General features: G+C 60.3%; 1 long non-coding RNA gene across 1 annotated transcript; it reads left to right on the top strand.

The window, feature by feature from the left end:
- The first annotated feature begins 12410 nt into the window (after positions 1 to 12410).
- LOC123382484 lies at positions 12411 to 17188 on the top strand. The gene is made up of 4 exons (XR_006590909.1): positions 12411 to 13648; positions 13878 to 13923; positions 14167 to 14275; positions 14913 to 17188. It is a non-coding gene; the product is annotated as an uncharacterized LOC123382484 (long non-coding RNA).
- The last annotated feature ends 864 nt before the right edge of the window (positions 17189 to 18052 follow it).

Raw genomic sequence — 18052 nt, forward strand, 5'->3', positions numbered from 1 at the left:
ACATCACAGTTTCCATCCCTCTAAACACGCAAGTGTCTCTTTGCTGGTGGGCCTGGCCCGAGCGCCCGCTGCTCTAGAGAAGCTCCCGGAAGGGAAGGCGAGCCTGTCAGGCCGCGTCCGGCCGACTGAGAATTAACGGCCCCGCGCGCTCTTGCCTGGCTGCGTTTCTCCAGCTTTAGGCCACTTGAGACGGGGTCCACACGAGATGTGAGCTCGCTCAACCGAGACAGCAGAATTAGATTTATAATGAAGTACAGTCACACAGCCACGTGGTTTCCGAAGAAAAGGAAATTGAGTGGGAACATCTGAGCTGATTTAGCTGTCGGTGCGAGCCCCGTGGGGAAGCGGCCACACCGACCGCTGGCCGCCGCACTTCCCCGTCTCGCGCACTTCCCCGTGTGCCCTGTCAGGCGCTCCTAGCAACCGCTGGACATCCCCAAGCTCACTGCGCCCACCTGGTCCCCGGGGGACCCGCGAGCACTCCGCCTCGTTCCCGTTCCCGTGAGCCCAGGACTCACACAACCGCCTATCCTCACCCTCCAAAGCCGCTGAGCCTCTGGGTTTGAGAGACACCGCGGTTTTTGTTCCTGGGTTTGGAGCAAGGACGTGAGCGTTAGAGCAGCGCCCTCATACGCTGGTTCACGGGAGCTGATCCCAGACGGCGAGGGTGTCACGGCCGTTCCCAGCCGTCCTCGTTTCACACCCGGCTCGGTCCCTCGGGGTGTGCCTGTGGCCAGCCGCCAGCCCCGTGCCTGGAGCCTCGTGCGGCACTCGGCAAACACGGATGGACCTAGAGCCGGGGCCCCTGGGGGCTCCTGGTCTAGACACCCCTCTTACGGGCCACGGTGGCAGGAACCCTGGAGGACAGAGAGCAGGGAGTTCTGCTACCCAGCAAGAAGTCGGGGCAAAGGGGCGGCACATTGGGGGCCAGCGGGCCCGGCGGCGGCACAGCTGGGGCCCCTCTCCACACACAGGGAAAGGAAACACGGGAGGCCAGCCTGGTGCCTCTGGGTGGCAGTGCAGCTGCCTCCCTCGAAGACACAGGTCCGGGCTCTGGGCACCTGCACGTGGTGGGGACTCCGGGGCGCCCACGAGAAGCCGCTTTGTCTCTGCTGGCCAGACAGGCGCAGGACAAGGAGAGCCAGACTGCCCAGGCCGGGGAGTTGTGTTCGCAGGGAGGTCCGGTGCACAGGCACACACGCACGTGTTTGCACACATGCACGCAGCACCCGCCATGGGAAATGCACGGGCTCAGAGAGAAAACAGGCATCTCACCGGGTGCTGGGCTGACCTCTCTGCTGCCGTGGCACCCGCGGGCCCTGCCGCCTGGAGCTCCCTCTCCCAAAAGGCCTCTTCCACCCTCACGGGCTCACAAAACCCCGTCTGGCTTTCAAGCCATGGTGCAACACAAGCCTCCTCTGTCCAGGCCTCCAGCGCCCGCGGGCGGAACAAAGCTATTGGGGCACGTACTCAAGTCAGAGAGCAAGCAGCACTTACAGGGACACCTCATCTGCCCCCGCGACACAGAGGAGGGAGCAGAGCCTCAGAGGGATGTGCCAGGGCCGCATGGCTCCGGGTGGGTCCCTGGCCTCCACCCCCCAGAGAGGCAGGGCCAGGAGCTGTGCTGCCCCCCGCCCCCACTCCTGGAGGCATCCGACTTCCTGGCAACCTTGCCCTCGGTAGGTGCTCAGTGCATGCACGTCCTTGCCTCTTGCAGGGCCTTGGGCCCACAGGGCAGGACGCTCCAGACACGAAGACAAGCCAGGCACATGTGTGTGCAGTTGCTGAAAAGCTGGGAACAATTTTTCCCTGCTGTTTTCTGTTCAGATTAACTGACTTGGCCGGATGCTGTCCGGGAAACCGGCTGCTGTGTCCTCCCGTCAGCCTAGAGGGGCAGACCGGCAGACCCCAGCACCCGGGCACGAAGGGCTGGCAGAGGGGGTGGTCTGGGCCAGGCTGGGAGAGCGGGGCCAGGCCCAGCCCCAGAAGCCCAGTGCCCCGCGCGTGGAATGTCCACTGTGGTCCGCCCTGTCTGTGAGCCAGTCCCGGCGGGGCTGCTGGGGACACCTGTGCTCTACTTCTGGCCGCCCCCATCAGGGCCAGCACTCGGGACCCCATAGTCCAGTCCTAGAGACGAGGGGCCCTCCCAGGCACTGCCCACGGCACTTGAAGCAAAAGAGGCCGGGCGGGCGGATTCGATCCCCATTCTACAGATGAGAGGCTGAGAAAAGAGGTGGGTCCGTGTGGTTCTTTGTCCCCCACCAATGGCCCTTGGAGGGCCTCACGTCACAGACCGTGGGACAAGGGGTGGCTGCAGACGCCTGTGTCCCTCAGCAGCACTCCTGGTCCATCCTGGATTGGAGCCTATGCGTCCTACGTTGGCTCTTTCTGGATCTGCCTCTGTGGCTCCCGTTCTTGCCTCTGGAGCTCTCCCCTAGCACCCGGGGGCTTCGGCAGGAGGAGCAGACCAAGGGGCCCGGGACCCTCCCAGAGCAGGGTGTCGCTGGTGGGGAGGGTGCCATGCTGAGGCCAGAACTGGGGCAACGAGCATCTGCTCGGAGGAGCCCGCACCTCCGACGGGAGAAGGTCTGTTCCGCCCAGAGGATCATCCCTGCAATCCGTCCCTGTGGCTGGCTGTCCCCACCCTGCTCCCTTGGGGACAGACCCTCCCACCTATGGCCACCTGGCACACCCTTCATCCTTGAATGGATCCAGACTTCCTCAGTCAGATTACTTCTTCCCCTTGGCCACAGAGGTCGGTGTAGGGAGGGTCACAAGACCCCCACACAACTGAAGAAACCCCAGTCCCAGGGCCTTTGCTGAAACAGTGGACAAGAAGGCAGGTAGAACACGACTCGAACTATATGTGGCTATATACGGCCATCTCGCCCTTGCCTAAGAAAATCCCACTGGAGAATACGCAGCACACTCAGAAGCAGAGCAAAAAGATGGGGAGACTGATCCTTGACAGCAGGAGAACACCTAGATCCAGCCACGCCTGCAGCCATTACCTTGCAGTTATCTATGCCAGTAACACTCTACGGGGCTCAAGGTGGTTTGATTTGCGATTCTCACACTCCCGACTGAAGGAGCCTTGTTTATACAAGTGTTTCGATATTTGCTCCTCAACGGGGGACAAATGCTTTAGCCCAAGAAATATATCCCTAATGCAAGAATCATGACCAGTGGGACAGACATAGCAGCTTAAAGGCCTTCATGCTCAAGCACAGGGTGGAAGCCTGGCCCACAGGCCACCGAGTCTGAACCCCCTGGGAAAGAAATGCAGATTCTCCTCCAAGTTCTGAATCAGCACAGCTGAGGAGGGCCCTGGAATCTGCATTCTCACAAACCTTCTGATGCGTGACAGAGGGTGGGAACCACAGTCCTGGTCTCCCTGCAGCTGGGGCAGTTGCAAGAGGGCATTCAGGTAGTTAAGACCCTTGTGCTGCCCGCCTGCCCCTGCCCTGCGCTGGGGGCTTGGTCTGTAGACTCACACGTCGGGGGAGGGGTGGAGACGACCCTGCCTCACCCTGTGTCCCAGAGAGAGGGTGGCCCCCCGGGACACGACCCTGCTGCCGAGGCCAGGACCGCACTGACCCGGGCGGCCAGCTGGGAGGAGAAGGGCGGGGCGGGGGGGGGCTGGAGGGATGGCCACCCCAACCGTAAGAAAGGCTCAGAGCCGGCACAGCCAGGGCGGGCACGGCAGCGGGTGAGCCCTGGGCACTGTGTCTCGTGTGTCCCACGTAGACACAGCCTCCTGTCCAACAGAGGAGGCAGGGCAGACTCAGCTGGGGCTCCCGCCCCTCCAGCCACACGTCTGAGCTGAGGCAACACCGGCCCTCCCTGCGCTTGAACTTTTGCACTTACACCACTGCCCATCCGCCCCATCCCCTGCCGGGCTCCCCGGGGTCACTGTCGACACATTTGCTGCAGAGTCTGGCTCGGGCCGCGTGTCGAGGACCAGCTGCTGACCCCGGCCCGGCCCCTCCCGGCAGACGTGATGCCCAGCCCTGTCTGTCCAGGCGCTCTGGACCAGGAGCAGAAGGGGCTTCTCCCACCATCTGTTCACCAGTGTGGCATTCTCGGTGTGAGTGTGAACACAGCGTGTGCCAAGGGCCGGTTTGTGCCTGAGGATGAGCGTGTACCTGCGACCGTGTGCTCCTCTGAGTGTGCACTATTGTGCATCCACGTGCAACCGTGCATAGTGCAGGTTTTGCTGGTGACTGTGCGTGTGCACACGAGTGTGCAAAGCGTGGGTTTTCTGGATGCGTCTGGGGGGGCGTGTCTCACCCTCCAAGTGACAGGCGGCTGGGGAGGGCGGAACAGTCACGCGCAGGGGTCTCCGGGACCTCACGCTCCCTCACTCCCAGACGGGGGTCTGTCGCCGCCTTCATGACCGGCTCACATCGGCGCAAATCTGGCGGCTTCTCCCAGTCTTTCTGTGCCAAGACGTGTGTTCAGTGGCTCCTGCGAGGGCCCAGATCCCGCAGGAGTGTCTCCTCCCAGGGCAGGTGGCGGCTGGGGTCTCGCAGGGGTCTCCACGGTGAGCTCACCCGAGGAGCCAGCACCATGCGGCCGAGGAAAGCAATCAGCACGCCGCCCCGCTGAATGTAAAGGTTAGTACATAAATCAAGGGAAATGTCAAACGCCTTTTTACACTGATTGAGATGTAATTTAGGGCGGGGCCGTGCCGGTCACTGGAGCGCAGGGAACCGGGAAGAAATCACGTCCATAATCACCTAGAGATTGATGGACCCTCACCCCAGACCCAGCCTTTGTAGCCTCCCAGGACACAGCGACTGTGGCCGGTGTGGGTCCTGCATCCGTGGGACTGACCAGAACCCAGGATGCGTCACAAACACAGGCCAGGCCATAAGAACTTTCCAAATGCCCCCACAGACAGCACACATCCTGGGATCATCCCTGAGGGGCCGGGGAGGTCGTCTCTGGACATAAAGCTCAGCTCCACCAGCTGGTCTCTCCTCGGCCAAGACCTTCCCAGGCACTGGGTCTCCTCCTCTCCCCTGGGGCCCCCAACCGACAGGATCCGGCCCAGGGCCTAGCGGCTTATGAGGGAGGTGGGGCTCCAGCCTCACAGGTGTGACAGGCTTCAGATACACTTTTTACATAACATTATCCTCCCATGAGACGATGCACACAGTCTGTGTGTGTGTCGAATGTGTTATTGAACACAAGCATTAAAAACACTTTAATTTTTTTTTTTTAATTTTTTTCAACGTTTATTTATTTTTGGGACAGAGAGAGACAGAGCATGAACGGGGGAGGGGCAGAGAGAGAGGGAGACACAGAATCGGAAACAGGCTCCAGGCTCTGAGCCATCAGCCCAGAGCCTGACGCGGGGCCCGAACTCACAGACCGCGAGATCGTGACCTGGCTGAAGTTGGACGCTTAACCGACTGCGCCACCCAGGCGCCCCTAAAAACACTTTTAAAAATCACAGCCCTGGGGCACCCGAGTGGCTCAGTCGGTTAAGCGTCTGACTCTTGATTTCAGCTCAGGTCGCGACCTCATGGTCCGTGCAGTCGAGGCCCATGTCGGGCTCTGTGCTGACCTCATGGATCCTGCTTGGGATTCTCTCTCTCCCTCTGTCTCTGCTGCTCCCCTGGTCAGGCTGTCTCTCTCTCAATATAAATAAATAGATCAAAGTGGCCCTTTCCCTGTCTCAGCCTCAAGAGACCCTGGCCGTGCCCTGCTCCCCGACCCCGCACTGAGCTGAGCTGAGCCTGGCTCCCGGCTTTCTGCTGTCTGCTAAGGAGCCAAACATTAGTCCCTTGTTCAGGCACCTGCCTGTGCAGCCTGGCCACCGGACACTGCGCTCTGAGAATCAGTGCTCAGGCTGCCTCCTTCGGGAAGACTCCCCGCTGCCCTTCTGTCCAGGCTAGGCCACCTGAGGACTCTCACCACCCGCCCCAGGGTTTCTGACTCTCAAACCTCTTTCCTTCCTGTCTGGATCACAGCACCTCCCAGAAGGGGTTCCAACAGCCCCTCATTCCTCTTGGGAAGGAGTGTGCCTGCCCACAGCACCCCGGCAATGCGGAAGGACGGACCTCGAACACTGCCTTTCCTCACCACGTGGGCCCTGAACTTGCTGATTATATGGCCCGTAACCATGGCTTTATTTTCTGACTCAGCTCACGGTGTCACCCAAAATAACGATCATGGTAATGGTGGCTTTCCCTGCACAGAGCTTCTGACATGCTGTTACAGGCGCTGGGCCTATGTTCACTCACTGAACGGTCCCAACAGCCCTACCCGGTTGGTGCCACATCACCCCACTTTACAGATGAGAAATCCAAGGCACAGGAGGTGGAGCCCATGCCCAAGGTCACACAGTCTGCGGGTTGTGAGGCCAGCGTTTGGACACAGGCATCCTGGCCCCAGAGTCGTCATCTTTATGCATTCTTCCCGAAGGATGTCAGGTTTAATTTTTACAGAAGAACCCGGACTTTACGTAAGTCTGGCCTTGAGGGGGGAAGGCAACTCGACTGGAGGGCTGCTAGCACAAAAGTCCATGCCGGCGGGAGGGCAATGGGGCCAGATGGAGCAGGAGGGACACCGACGCAGGTGACCAGGGACGGGGCAGCGGGGACACCGAGGTGGCCGACCAGGGGCGAGTGCGAGCAGGCATCCAGCACTCACGCTGTCCCGTGGAGCTGCGTCACCTGGTAATCATGACAAAGGGACAGCTCTGAGGGGATGGGAGTCAAAGGCTCTGAGGCTACAGCCAGACGGGGGAGGGCAACAGACAAGAGCAGGTCAACAATATATCTGTATTGCCAGAGTAGCCGTAACAAGGAGTGTTTTCGCTAACAAGTTAACAGAGGGCAAGAGCTAAGAAAACATTTGATCCGTTCAAAAGAAATCAAAGCTAAGAAAACATGTGATTCGTTCAAAAGAAATCAAAGCTAAGAAAACATGTGATTCGTTCAAAAGAAATCAAGAAAAAAAAGGGAGCAAAACCCAGAGAGGCAAAAGGGAAAGTGGACAGTAAGAGAGTTGACGTACGTCACATCTAAAGTAAAGGGACTGAAAACTCAGCGACACTCACAAGACCAGTCTAAGCACAGGTCACAGAAAGGTCAGAAGCAAAGCAGCAGGGATCCGGGCCAGAACAACACGAGCCAGCAGGACGTCCGCTGATGCGACTCTACTGACGTCGTACGAGGCAGACGCGCAGAGATACAGAGGGGCGCCTCGGAACGGCAGACCCGGGCCCCATCTGCAGCTCCAAACAGGTCCCAACGGAAACGTCGGCCAGCCCAGTCGCTGGGTCGAGACACGAGGTTGTCACGTTCAACGTCGGATGAGGTGCAGAGATGCAAACTCAAGGATCGAGAGGACCCGAACTGGCAGGAAGACAGTAAATACAAAATGCAGATGCCCCGGCACGGGAAGGGAGGCGGCCCTACTCAGGGTGTGCACGCTGTTACCGGAGCGCGAGCCGCCAGAGGAACTCACAGGCACAGAAACAGGAAAGGAAGGGACAGTCACATCGCGGGCGATGTGGCTTTTTATGCAGAAAAGCAAAAGGCTACAGACTGTTGTGTTTGGTCGGCTGTATTTGCACAGCGTGGCAGGAACGCCCCTCACGACTGTTTCATACACACAGGAGCACAGGGAGCACGGACGTTACCGGGAGGAGCTGGGCGGTAAAGGGAGAGCGTGTCGCAAGCTCAGGGCTGGAAGACCCAGGGCTGAAAACTGCCGATTCCCTGAAAACTAACCTGTAGATTCAGTGCAACCCCAATAAAAATCTCAGCAGGTAGCTCCTTCTTGTTGTTTTGTAAATTGAGGGCCCATTCTAAAACTCACATGGAAACAGTGTCGAGAAAACCCGGGCGATCTCAGAGGCGGACAGAACCCGTGAGCGGGAGAGGCCCACGCACAGGGCACAGGGTCGCCTGGCTGGCCACACCCCGGAAAACACTCCCAAATGGAAGGAACGAGGCGGCCGAGAGAAGAGGGACTGGCCGCCTGCCAAGCCCAGGTGGAGGGGGCACAGCTCAGGAGCATCTGCACAGACGCCTTTCTCTGCTTCTGCTCCTGCTCCCGCGGGCGAAGACTGGAGCTTCAGCCGACGGCCCCTGGGGGTCAGCAGTTCCGGAAGCAGCCGGCCACACGCTATGGCGGCACCGTCCCCCCAGCACTCAAGCACGGTTCCAGCTGGGGGAAGGTGCTGGAGAGCTGGCCGTGTGTCGGCATGACGTGGACCCTGCAGTCTGACCCGTGGCCGGCCTGTGGCGCTGAGCACCCAGAGGACAGGAGTCCAAGGGCAGAGGGCGGGCGGGGAAGAGCACGTCCCTATTCACGCAGGGGTTGTATCTCCGCCCGGCATGACCCGGGGCCAGCGCACGTAGGCCTTGGAGCTGCAGCGGGCAGGCCTGGCCTTCAAGCCCCACGTGCTCCTCTCAGGCCGCAGTGGGGATGCCGCTTGGGCCCCTGATCACCACTTGCGTGGTGTGGGACCCTGTGACCAGGCTCTGGCTCAAAGGCCGGGACGCAAGCTGCATGCGCCCCCTCCGGGTCGGATCCTCAAGCGGGAGGAATATGCTTCCTCCCCCGACCCCGTCCCACCGCCTGCCGGCTTCCTGAAGAACTCAGACGGAAGCCATCTGTGGAGGGTGAGCGAGCTACAGGACGGGGGTCCCCTGACCCCCAGCCAGCCCCACAGCACCCACCTGGACTTCTCTGATAGACAAATGCGTCCACTGGCTGCTTAGCTGCTCCGCCCAGGATTTCTCTGGCATAAACCCTTCCCAGGGCATCTCCAAGGGGGACTGCTCCCCCTGGAGATGGGACAGCAGTCCCTGGGGCTGGAATCAGGCTTCCGAGCGGCCCCGCATCCGCCCGCCCACACTGAAGAGGCCCTCGCTGGACTCGGTCGCCTGCACGAAGCCGGTGATCTCACCGCCACATCCCCATCTCAAGGCCACGTCCTCGGGGCAGCCCTGGGAGCGGGGGAGGGGAGCGAGCCCACATTCCCAGGATGGGCAAGGAGCCCCCGAGTGTCCCGGTCCAGCTCACAGGCCTACCAGTGGTCACGTCTCCCTGACCACGTTCCCGGTGCCACTGCCCCCAGCTGAGCGCACGAGGGGCCCCTCAACACGGCAGGGCTGGGGATGAAAGTGCGGCCACAAAACAGGGTCACCACAGACCAGACCCAGGCTGCCAAGGGCAGAACCCAGGCCTGAGGACGGAGGGAGCGAAGGGCACGGCGGTTGGGGAAAACGCGAAAGGGACACGGGTGCCAGCCACAGTTTGCTCACCGTCCTCCTTCTTGCTCTGTTCCCCGTAGTGCTCCAGGGAGTGATCCCTCCTCCCCAGGACACGCGTGGCAGAGTCTGGAGGCAACACTGGTGATCACAACTGGGGGGCGGTGCCCACGGTGTGCACTGTGCAAAGGCAGGGATGCTGGTGAACACCCGACAGCACACAGGACAGCTCCCACTGCGAAGAATTATCAGGCTCCAAACGTTGATGTGCCCAGAGTGAGGCCCTGACGCAGGCCGTCCGGTGTCTCTGCGTTACGTTTTAGACCTCCGGTTGTCAGATGGGTTTGTGACTCAACTAGAAGAACAGACGTTACCGGGTGGTCGGCACCTCCAGCGTGGAGGTGGACGTGGTAACTGATGAGACTCCACAAGGCTTCTGAGTACAGTTGTGCAGGTTGTGCACGGCCCCTGTCTTTTTATCGCCCTGCTCGGTGAGTGCTTGGAAAGAGTTTCCAGATGTTGGCCATTTTCTCCACTGACTTCTCATTCTCGCATCTCAGACCTTCCTTTTCGGGTCAGTTTTCTCCTTCCTGAATTATGTCCTTAAGTTCTTCTTTTCCATTAGTGGTCCTTTCTCAGTCTGAAGATGTCTTCTTCCTCCCCTCCTTCTCTCCCTCTTCCTTCTCCTCCCTACCCCCCACCCTCCTGCCGTCCACCCCTCCTGGCTTCCGTCCCTTGTTCTGACTTCAAAGGGAGAGCATTCAATCTTCACTGCTCAGTGTGATAGCACTGGGGTTTTTTTTTTAATTTTTTTTTTAACGTTTATTTATTTTTGGGACAGAGAGAGACAGAGCATGAATGGGGGAGGGGCAGAGAGAGAGGGAGACACAGAATCGGAAACAGGCTCCAGGCTCCGAGCCATCAGCCCAGAGCCCGACGCGGGGCTCGAACTCACGGACCGCGAGACCGTGACCTGGCTGAAGTCGGACGCTTAACTGACTGCGCCACCCAGGCGCCCCAACACTGGGTTTTATAAACAGACGCCCTTTATCAAGTCAAAGAAGGTTACTTGTATCCTTAGTTTGTGTTGGGAATGGGTATTGGAATTTGTCAAATTCTTTTTCTGCACCTACGGAGATGATTACGTGGCTGTTCTTTTCGACTTCCTAGCATGGTCAGCTACGTTGATTGATTCGCAAACGTTACAGCACCCTGCGTTCCTGGGACGAGCGCCCTTGGTCATGGTCTATTTTTCTTCTTACACACGTTGGTACCCATTTTATAGAATTTTGTTTCGACTCTACGTCTGTGAGGGATACCGGTCTGTAGTTTCCCTGTCATGACTTTGGAAAACCGTGCGGCCACTCCTCCAAAAGGGAGGCACAGACTTGCCTTGTGACCACTTGTACGTGCGAGTCTCGGGGCTGAGCAGACGCCTGTGAACGCACTCTCACGGCAGCCAAAAGGTGGAAACGCCCCAAATGCCCACGGATGGGGGTGGACGCGCACAATGTGGCCTGTCCAGACGGTGGAATATCACGCAGCCATAAAAGGTGCAGAAGTGCTGGCCCCTGCGACCGCACAGACGTGCCCAGAGGCGTGCTGAGTGACAGAAGCCAGTCGCCGGGGCCAAGTGCTACAGGAAACACCCAGGCGAATCTGGAGAAGCCCAGGGAAGGGAGGAGGAGAGACTGGGGAGCGACCGCTAACGGGTGAGGGGCTTCCTCTTGAAGTGGTGAGCATGTTCCGGAACTAGGTATGTTGCTCGGCCTTGTTGGCCTACTGGTACACTGAACCGTACAAGTTAAAATAGTGAATTCCACGCCATACGGATTACCTCCCAAGTTTTCCACTCCGTGAGCACACACACGACCTAACCTGGGTGAGCCCTGACCACACTCTCGCTGCCATGGAAACTGGGACAGTGTCACTCCCTCAGCGTTTGCTTCCTTGTGTCTGAGACGGGGGCAATAACCCTGACTCACAAGGTGGCTGTGCCAATCAAGTCAGATAAGGCACGGAACACCCTGGGTTATTGTGCTAAATGAAGAGATAATGCGCGCAATGTCACCCGAGGCTCAAAAGTGGGGCCATTTACAAAACGTCACCTGGCCCTGTTCCCAGCACACCTGTGGGTGATTTGGGCCTGACACCTGGGAGTCAGCCTTCACCACCACCCCCCCCCCCGCAACTCCTCCCTCAGCCTTCTCCCCTGGGCCCTGCTCCCCGCCTGCTCCAGCCACAGTGGGACTTCGAGAATCACACCGTGCCCACGCCTTCCCTGCCGTGCCCTGGGTCCCCACTAGGATTCTCACACACCTGCAGTAAGTCCACATCTGTACAACAGTCCCACGAGGCCTTGGGATCTGCTCGTCCTCACCCCGCTTTCTCCTCCGTGCTGCCTGCCTCTCCCCCATTCACTGGGCTCCAGCTGCTCCCACCCCAGGGCCTTTGCACCACTGTCTCCTGGCCTGGGATGATCTCCACTCCGTGTCCTCACTCACATCTCTGTAGAAATGCCACCCCGTGGAACCCAGCAGGGCAGCAATCACCGGCCTCTCCCTCGGCTTTGCTCATAACTGCACTTCCCACATGAGACATGATGATGTTACGCTCTACGGTGTTATGGTTGATTAGCTACATTACAATTTGGGGCATTGGTTTCCTTGTTCACTTGCCTTCCCCATTACAATACAGGCTCCATGTACACACCAGACCTTTGTTGGGGGCTCTCCCCATGCCCCAGGACAGTGAGCGGATGCAGTGGGAGCTAATGTCCTCACGGGCGAAGCACCACGGCTCCCCAGGTGCAGCGCAGGTGGTCCCACACCGCAGGCAGCAACGCACTTGTCAGGGACCCTCGAGGCACGAAAGCTGAGTCCAGAGGGGTGGGCAGCTTCCCCTCCATCCCCACCCTCTCCCTGTCACTGCGTCAAGGTGGCCTTCTAGGAACACGCACAGCACCTGCTCGCCCACAGGTGAGGCCAGAGGTGCACACCCGCGCCGCGACACCAGGGGGCAGCAGAGCGCCAGGGAAGGACCTGTCCTCGGAGCCCTGCGGAGCCGCGCAGAGTGGTGATCGGGCCCCGCCCCTCGGCCCAAGCCCCGCCCCCTGTCCGGCCCCGCCCCCCGGACCGAAGGGACCCAGGTTTGGGCTGCAGGGTCTTCCGGGGGGTGGCATCCTGAAATGTGTGCCATGGGCGACGGAGCTGGGGAGTGGGGCGGCGGGAGGCCTCCGCCAATTGAGGTGACTCGGCCAGGCCTTTCTAAGGCTCTGGACTCCGGTTCTCCTGAACCCATTACCGCCACCCCGGTTCCGAGGGGACACTGCCAGGGAAACACCAGACGTCTCGCTGGAACGCGTGCAGCCCGGAGAAACCAAGTGGGGGGGTGGGCTGAGGCATCCTGGCCCCTCCCACAGCCTGTACAGCTCCAGCCTGGGCAGAAACACTGGGCCCGGGGGGCCTCTGACCTGGGCCGAGGCCCGGGTGAGCTCTCTTGACCCCCAGCCCAGACGGGCTTCCTGGCCCCGCAGAGCCCTTCGGCCCTGCCTGCCACTGCCCCTCACTCTGCTCTGGTGGGGGTGGGCGGGAGGACCACTGTGCACTGGGATGCGTGGTGAGACTGAGCCGGGAGGCCAGAGTCAGCCCAGGTGTCCAGGTCCCGTTGGACCTCACCCCCTTTCCCCTGTCCACCCCCAAACGCCACTTTAGGGTCTCTGGATCTACTCCCAGGCAGGCTGAGAAAGGGTCTTGCTCTCAGCGGCGGCCAGGAGGGACCCCTGCCTGAGCTGCCGTCCTGGAGGGAGACCCTAGGGAGGTCTCTCAGACTGGTACCTGCAGGCACCCCTTTGAGGGAGCCATGGAGTCTGGAAATCCCACACAGATTCTAACCTGTCCCACTAGTGTTTTGTACGAAAATAAACACGTGTCCTCCGGCACCGAATTCGGATTTTCCATTAAATCCAGTTTAAAAGACAAGAATGTTGACGAAAATCTGAATCTAGGGAGGGCTGTTTGGGGTTGCGCCCCCAGATCCAGGTCAAGGGCACACCGTTCGTGTCCTCTGGGTTTAAGGGCGTACCCACAGAAAGGCCCCAAAATGTCCATCAGCCACTAACACCGCAGTGAGAGTGAGTAAGAGTGGATTTGCCAGGAGTTTGGAGGCCGTAGCACCAGGTCACCGACAGCTGCAGGGGGAGGCAGGGCTGCGACATCCCAGCCCCACGGGGGGCTCTCCGGAGTGGGGTGCAGGGCGAGGCGGGCGGCTGTGCGAGCCTCCTCCAGCTTAGCATTTCCATCTTTCCTGGAGCCCTCCCCAGGTCCCCAGGATCCCCAGGATCGCCAGGCCCTGCCCACTGAGCCCCAGAGCCTACCTCAGATGACCAGGGGGTGTTCAGGGGTTGTTCCTGAAAGGTAAGATCGCGATTAACATACAGGCACAAAAGGTATCCGAGACCGTGTGGCACTCATTAATTAATGAGGAAACCAGCAGCATGTTGGAACTGGCTGGCAGGAAAATGCAATCCCCACATCACACAGGAAGGAGGGAGAGCTGAAGGGAGTTTATACACGACAGGAGGCAGGTCTCCCTGCAGGGCAGCGATCGATCACACTCGCCAAACAAAATGAACTTCATTTCTAGGGCCGCGAATCGGTTTTCTGCACAAGAGCTCACCGGAGAGGCAGAGGTACCCCGGGGTGGGGTGGGGGTGGGGGGTGCTGGACAGGCCCCTGCAGGGCCTCCCACAACTCCTCCCACCTGGCCAGACTACCTCTTTGCTCTATTGTCTCCAATGCCACAGGTCTGAGCCCCCAGCTGGGCAGCTCCCTGGGGCCGGGCTCCCCATCCATGCTCCCTCCCCACGGCCTCCATGACCCACACCTAGGCTGTCCCGACCTTGCAACCTTGCATGTCTCCTCTCCCGGAGCAGCTGGCCCTGCGCTTGAGAGTTACGCTGGAAAGAGGCTGACGGGACTAGGTTCGAATCCTGCCACCGCAGACTGGCCATGTGATCCTGAGAGCCGCCGCTCTGTGCCGAGGTCTCCACGTGCGCAAGGGGGAAGTGCAGAAGTGCCCACCCGGCTGACCGGTTGTGAGGGCAGAATGGGCGGAGCGAGGGCCAGAGCTGAGTGTCAGGAGGGTGGGTAGGGGTGCCGGCTTCCCCCTCCCCCATCCACCCCCTACCATCCCCCCCACTCCCCATCCCCCACCCCGCAAGTCCTCCCTCTGGGGCCTCACGGCCAGCTTCCTGCCAGGACATGCTACTCCTCCCAGGTGAGGCAGGGGACACTGGCCTGCACAGACCTCCCTCTGTCCTGCCCGCAAGGCATCTCTCGCCTTCGAGTTCATAGGAAATAATACCCAATGCCTTGCTGCAGCACGCGGGCTCTGTTCTGTCCGGCCCTGGGATGCGTAGTTCTGGCCCTGTCTCCACAGTCTTCAGCACGGAGACTGCCCGCATCCCTCCTCCCTCCCCATCCCAGTAACCACAGCCCGCGTGCTCGGGGCCTAGAGATGCCCGCGCCCCCTCTCTCAGACAGGGCCTAGACTCACTCATATACATCACACCCTCCTCTCCTGGTCCCAGGCCCCAGGGAAGCGTGGCTGCGTAAGCTAAAGGTCCAGTCAGGGTGGTTCCCTATGTAGACGGTAGGCACAGACCTTCTCTTTCCTCAGATGTCAAGTCTGGAACTGGAGCAGCCATTTTGTGCCCATGAGGGAGAGCTGGATTTGGAACGAGGCCAACTATGCAGAAGGCACACAGAGATGGAAAGAAGTTCACGGCATCACTGAGCCATGGATCAGACCAGCTCTGAGAAACACACACACACCCCCACCTGCCGTGTCTCAGGGACTCCCAGTACCTTCTGCCGTCAGCCCTGTTTCAGCTAAGGCAGTTTGGTCTGGCCCCTGTGCTCCTCGTGGACACCCTCCCCTTGTGCGCAGCTGGAGCTGGGTTCCGTCTCTGCCCTTATTTTCTGGGACGCTTCGGGCATCAGAGCAGCAGCCCAGCCGGCCCGCTGCTCCGCGCGCCAGCCAGCCGGCACTCGGGGCCAAGCTCCCAAAGACCCCGGAAGGGGCCCCTGCCCAGAAGCAAGCCGTTCCCACGTGGGTAACCTGATGTGGCTGCCCGACTGTCGTCACACTGCTCAGTAAAGGACACGGCGGGTCAGGGACGCGGTGGCTCCCCTGCCTTCGGGGTCCTCGGCATTTTCTCTGTGAGTATTCCCTCCTCACCAACCCTCCAGAATACACAGACTGAGACCTCCACCCCTGGGAGGCGGCGAGGAAGCTCCAGGCTGGAGGTTTATGGACAGATTGGCCGGCCCCACCAGCAGGCCCGAGACCTGCTGACTCCATGCCATCAGTTAACGAGAGCCCTGGGGTTTTCCTTACACAGCAGCTCGAGGTAATCACCGAGCCCGGAGTGCCCGGCACGCCGGCCCGTGTCCTCCTGTGCTTTGCAAATACCCTGAAATGCACGTCATGATTCTGGAAGCTTCAGGGACGGCTGGGCAGCTCAGTCGGTTAAGATCACGGTTGGTGCGTTCGAGCCCTGGGGTCGGGCTCTGTGCTGACAGTTGAGAGCCCGCTTGGGATTCTCTCTCTCCCCCTCTCTCTGCCCCTCCCTGCTTGCTCTCTCTGTCTCTCTCAAAATAAAAACTAAACTAAACGCAAGAAGATTCCGAAAGCTTTGGCCAGCCTGCAATTTCAAGTAGCCCTTACGAACAGTCCAGACAGCCTCCCCGTATCAAACGAGATTAATCAGTAACGAGCTGTAATGTTATGAGGTCATCTCCCGACACACGGTAACTCGGGGGCAAACCTACCTGATTGGCCAGCACGCAGAGCCTTGGGAGCTCTCCCACACTTATCTGTGCCGCGAGCCTTACTCGAGATGTTTGTCTTGCTTGAGTTACGTGTGGGCGTTGTTTCACTGCGCACGTCCCGGTCGACCTGGCGGGCGTATCTCGTGGGGCACATGCCACGCACACGGCCACCTCAGGCCAAGACCACGAGGAGAGGTGTGGTTCCCGTAAAGGGGAGGCCCTCGCGTGCGATGTGGCCAGACTGAGTCTTTGTGACGTCCCCCGAATCTCATCGTCCACAGAACCTGCTTTCGGCGGACCTCGTCGCCCTCGTGCTGGCCTGGCCCGCGTCCCTGCCGGCCTGCGCGCCCGGCCCCCCACCCTGCCCTGGCGGCTGACCTCCACGGCCGCACGGTGAGGCCGCCTGCGCTCCTCCAAGACGACACCACGGCCCCCCGCCCCGTGTCTCTCCCTGCAGGACCCTAGGGAGGTGTGGGTCTCCTACCGACAAGCTGGCCCTCCCTCCATTCCCGGCGGACAGAATCCGCCCGCGGTCGTGGAGGGACCGTGCTGCTTTCCGCCACGGAGTTGTGGGGCGCCCTCGCACACGGCAGCAAGACCACAGGCTTCCCCCACCGGCTCAGCTCACCTCCACGCGCCCTGCACGGTGCCCCAGTGCTGCAGGCTGCGAGCTGACTGCCAGGGTGGATGAACGCGTGACTGTGACAGACGAGGGGCCTGGGGAACGTGGACCCGTGAGAACCTCCAGAAGGGGGAAGCGACGGGCTGCAGGGCTCTGGGGTCTCAGTGGGTACGGGCGTCCCTGCTCCGACGGCCAAGGAAAGAGGACTCTGCCCACACCGGGACTGTCCAGGCACTGACGTGGGAGGGAGGCCAGAGCCTGGTCAAGCCCAGTGCCCAGCGCCCAGCCGTGGACCCTGCCACGGAGGAGGGTCACCCACAGGGGAGGGCGGAAGGGATACCAGTCGCCCCAGGCACCGTTCCCAGCAGGCAGCACAAAGTGGCTGGTCCGACCTCAGACGGCCCTGAGGTGGGGAGCAGCTCAGGGGTGATGCAGTCGGGCACAGAGAACAGAAGGCCTGGCAGGCCCCCCGCTGCCACGTGTCGGAGCCAGGAAGGGGCCCCGGCCACTCGGCTGAGTTCACCTCAATCTCGTTTTTGTATCTCGTTAAAGAAACACACTTTTTTTTTAATTTTTTTTTTTTAACATTTATTTATTTTTGAGACAGAGAGAGACAGAGCATGAACATGGGGAGGGGCAGAGAGAGAGGGAGACACAGAATCGGAAGCAGGCTCCAGGCTCTGAGCCGTCAGCCCAGGGCCCGACGCGGGGCTCGAACTCACGGACCGCGAGATCGTGACCTGAGCTGAGGTCGGACGCTCAACCGGCTGAGCCCCCCAGGTGCCCCAAAGAAACACACTTTTAAAGCAGGCTGCTTTCCGTAGTAACAGGCTGGTTCCGTAGTAACAACAACCTTGCCTCAAACTGGCCTCTGTGAGTCCCCCCAAGCGGACATTTTGAGAGGTGCGCAGGGTTCTAGGGGGCGGGGGGGCACCCAGCTGCTCAGCCAAGTGTTCCCGGAGCAGCGACAGCCCGCCGAGTGGCTGGCGGGACAGCTGGGCCCCCAGGCCCGCCACCCACCAGTGCTGGCGGCCAGGAGCACGGCAGGTGTCGGGGCATCCAAGCGAGGGGTCCCCGACGCGGGTCCACAGCTCGGGCGGGGACAAAGGTACTGCTTTATTGTCAGGTGGCCTTTTGCGGGAGCAAGAGGGTAATTAATTCTCTCTCCAAAGTGGTTGCTTCCATCCTGTTTCTCGTTGTATCATATGCACGCACGCAGCCATTGCCCCACATACGTACTCAAGCATACAGCCATCTGTAGCCATATACGTGTCTTTACGACCTCATCTGAGGTCACTACGTGCTCCAAAATGCCACGCGGAAAGCTGCCTGGGATCCCGAGGTATGGATGGCCTAACTAACCT

This window comes from Felis catus, chromosome E3, assembly GCF_018350175.1.
Source record: "Felis catus isolate Fca126 chromosome E3, F.catus_Fca126_mat1.0, whole genome shotgun sequence".
NCBI classification, from domain to species: domain Eukaryota; kingdom Metazoa; phylum Chordata; class Mammalia; order Carnivora; family Felidae; genus Felis; species Felis catus.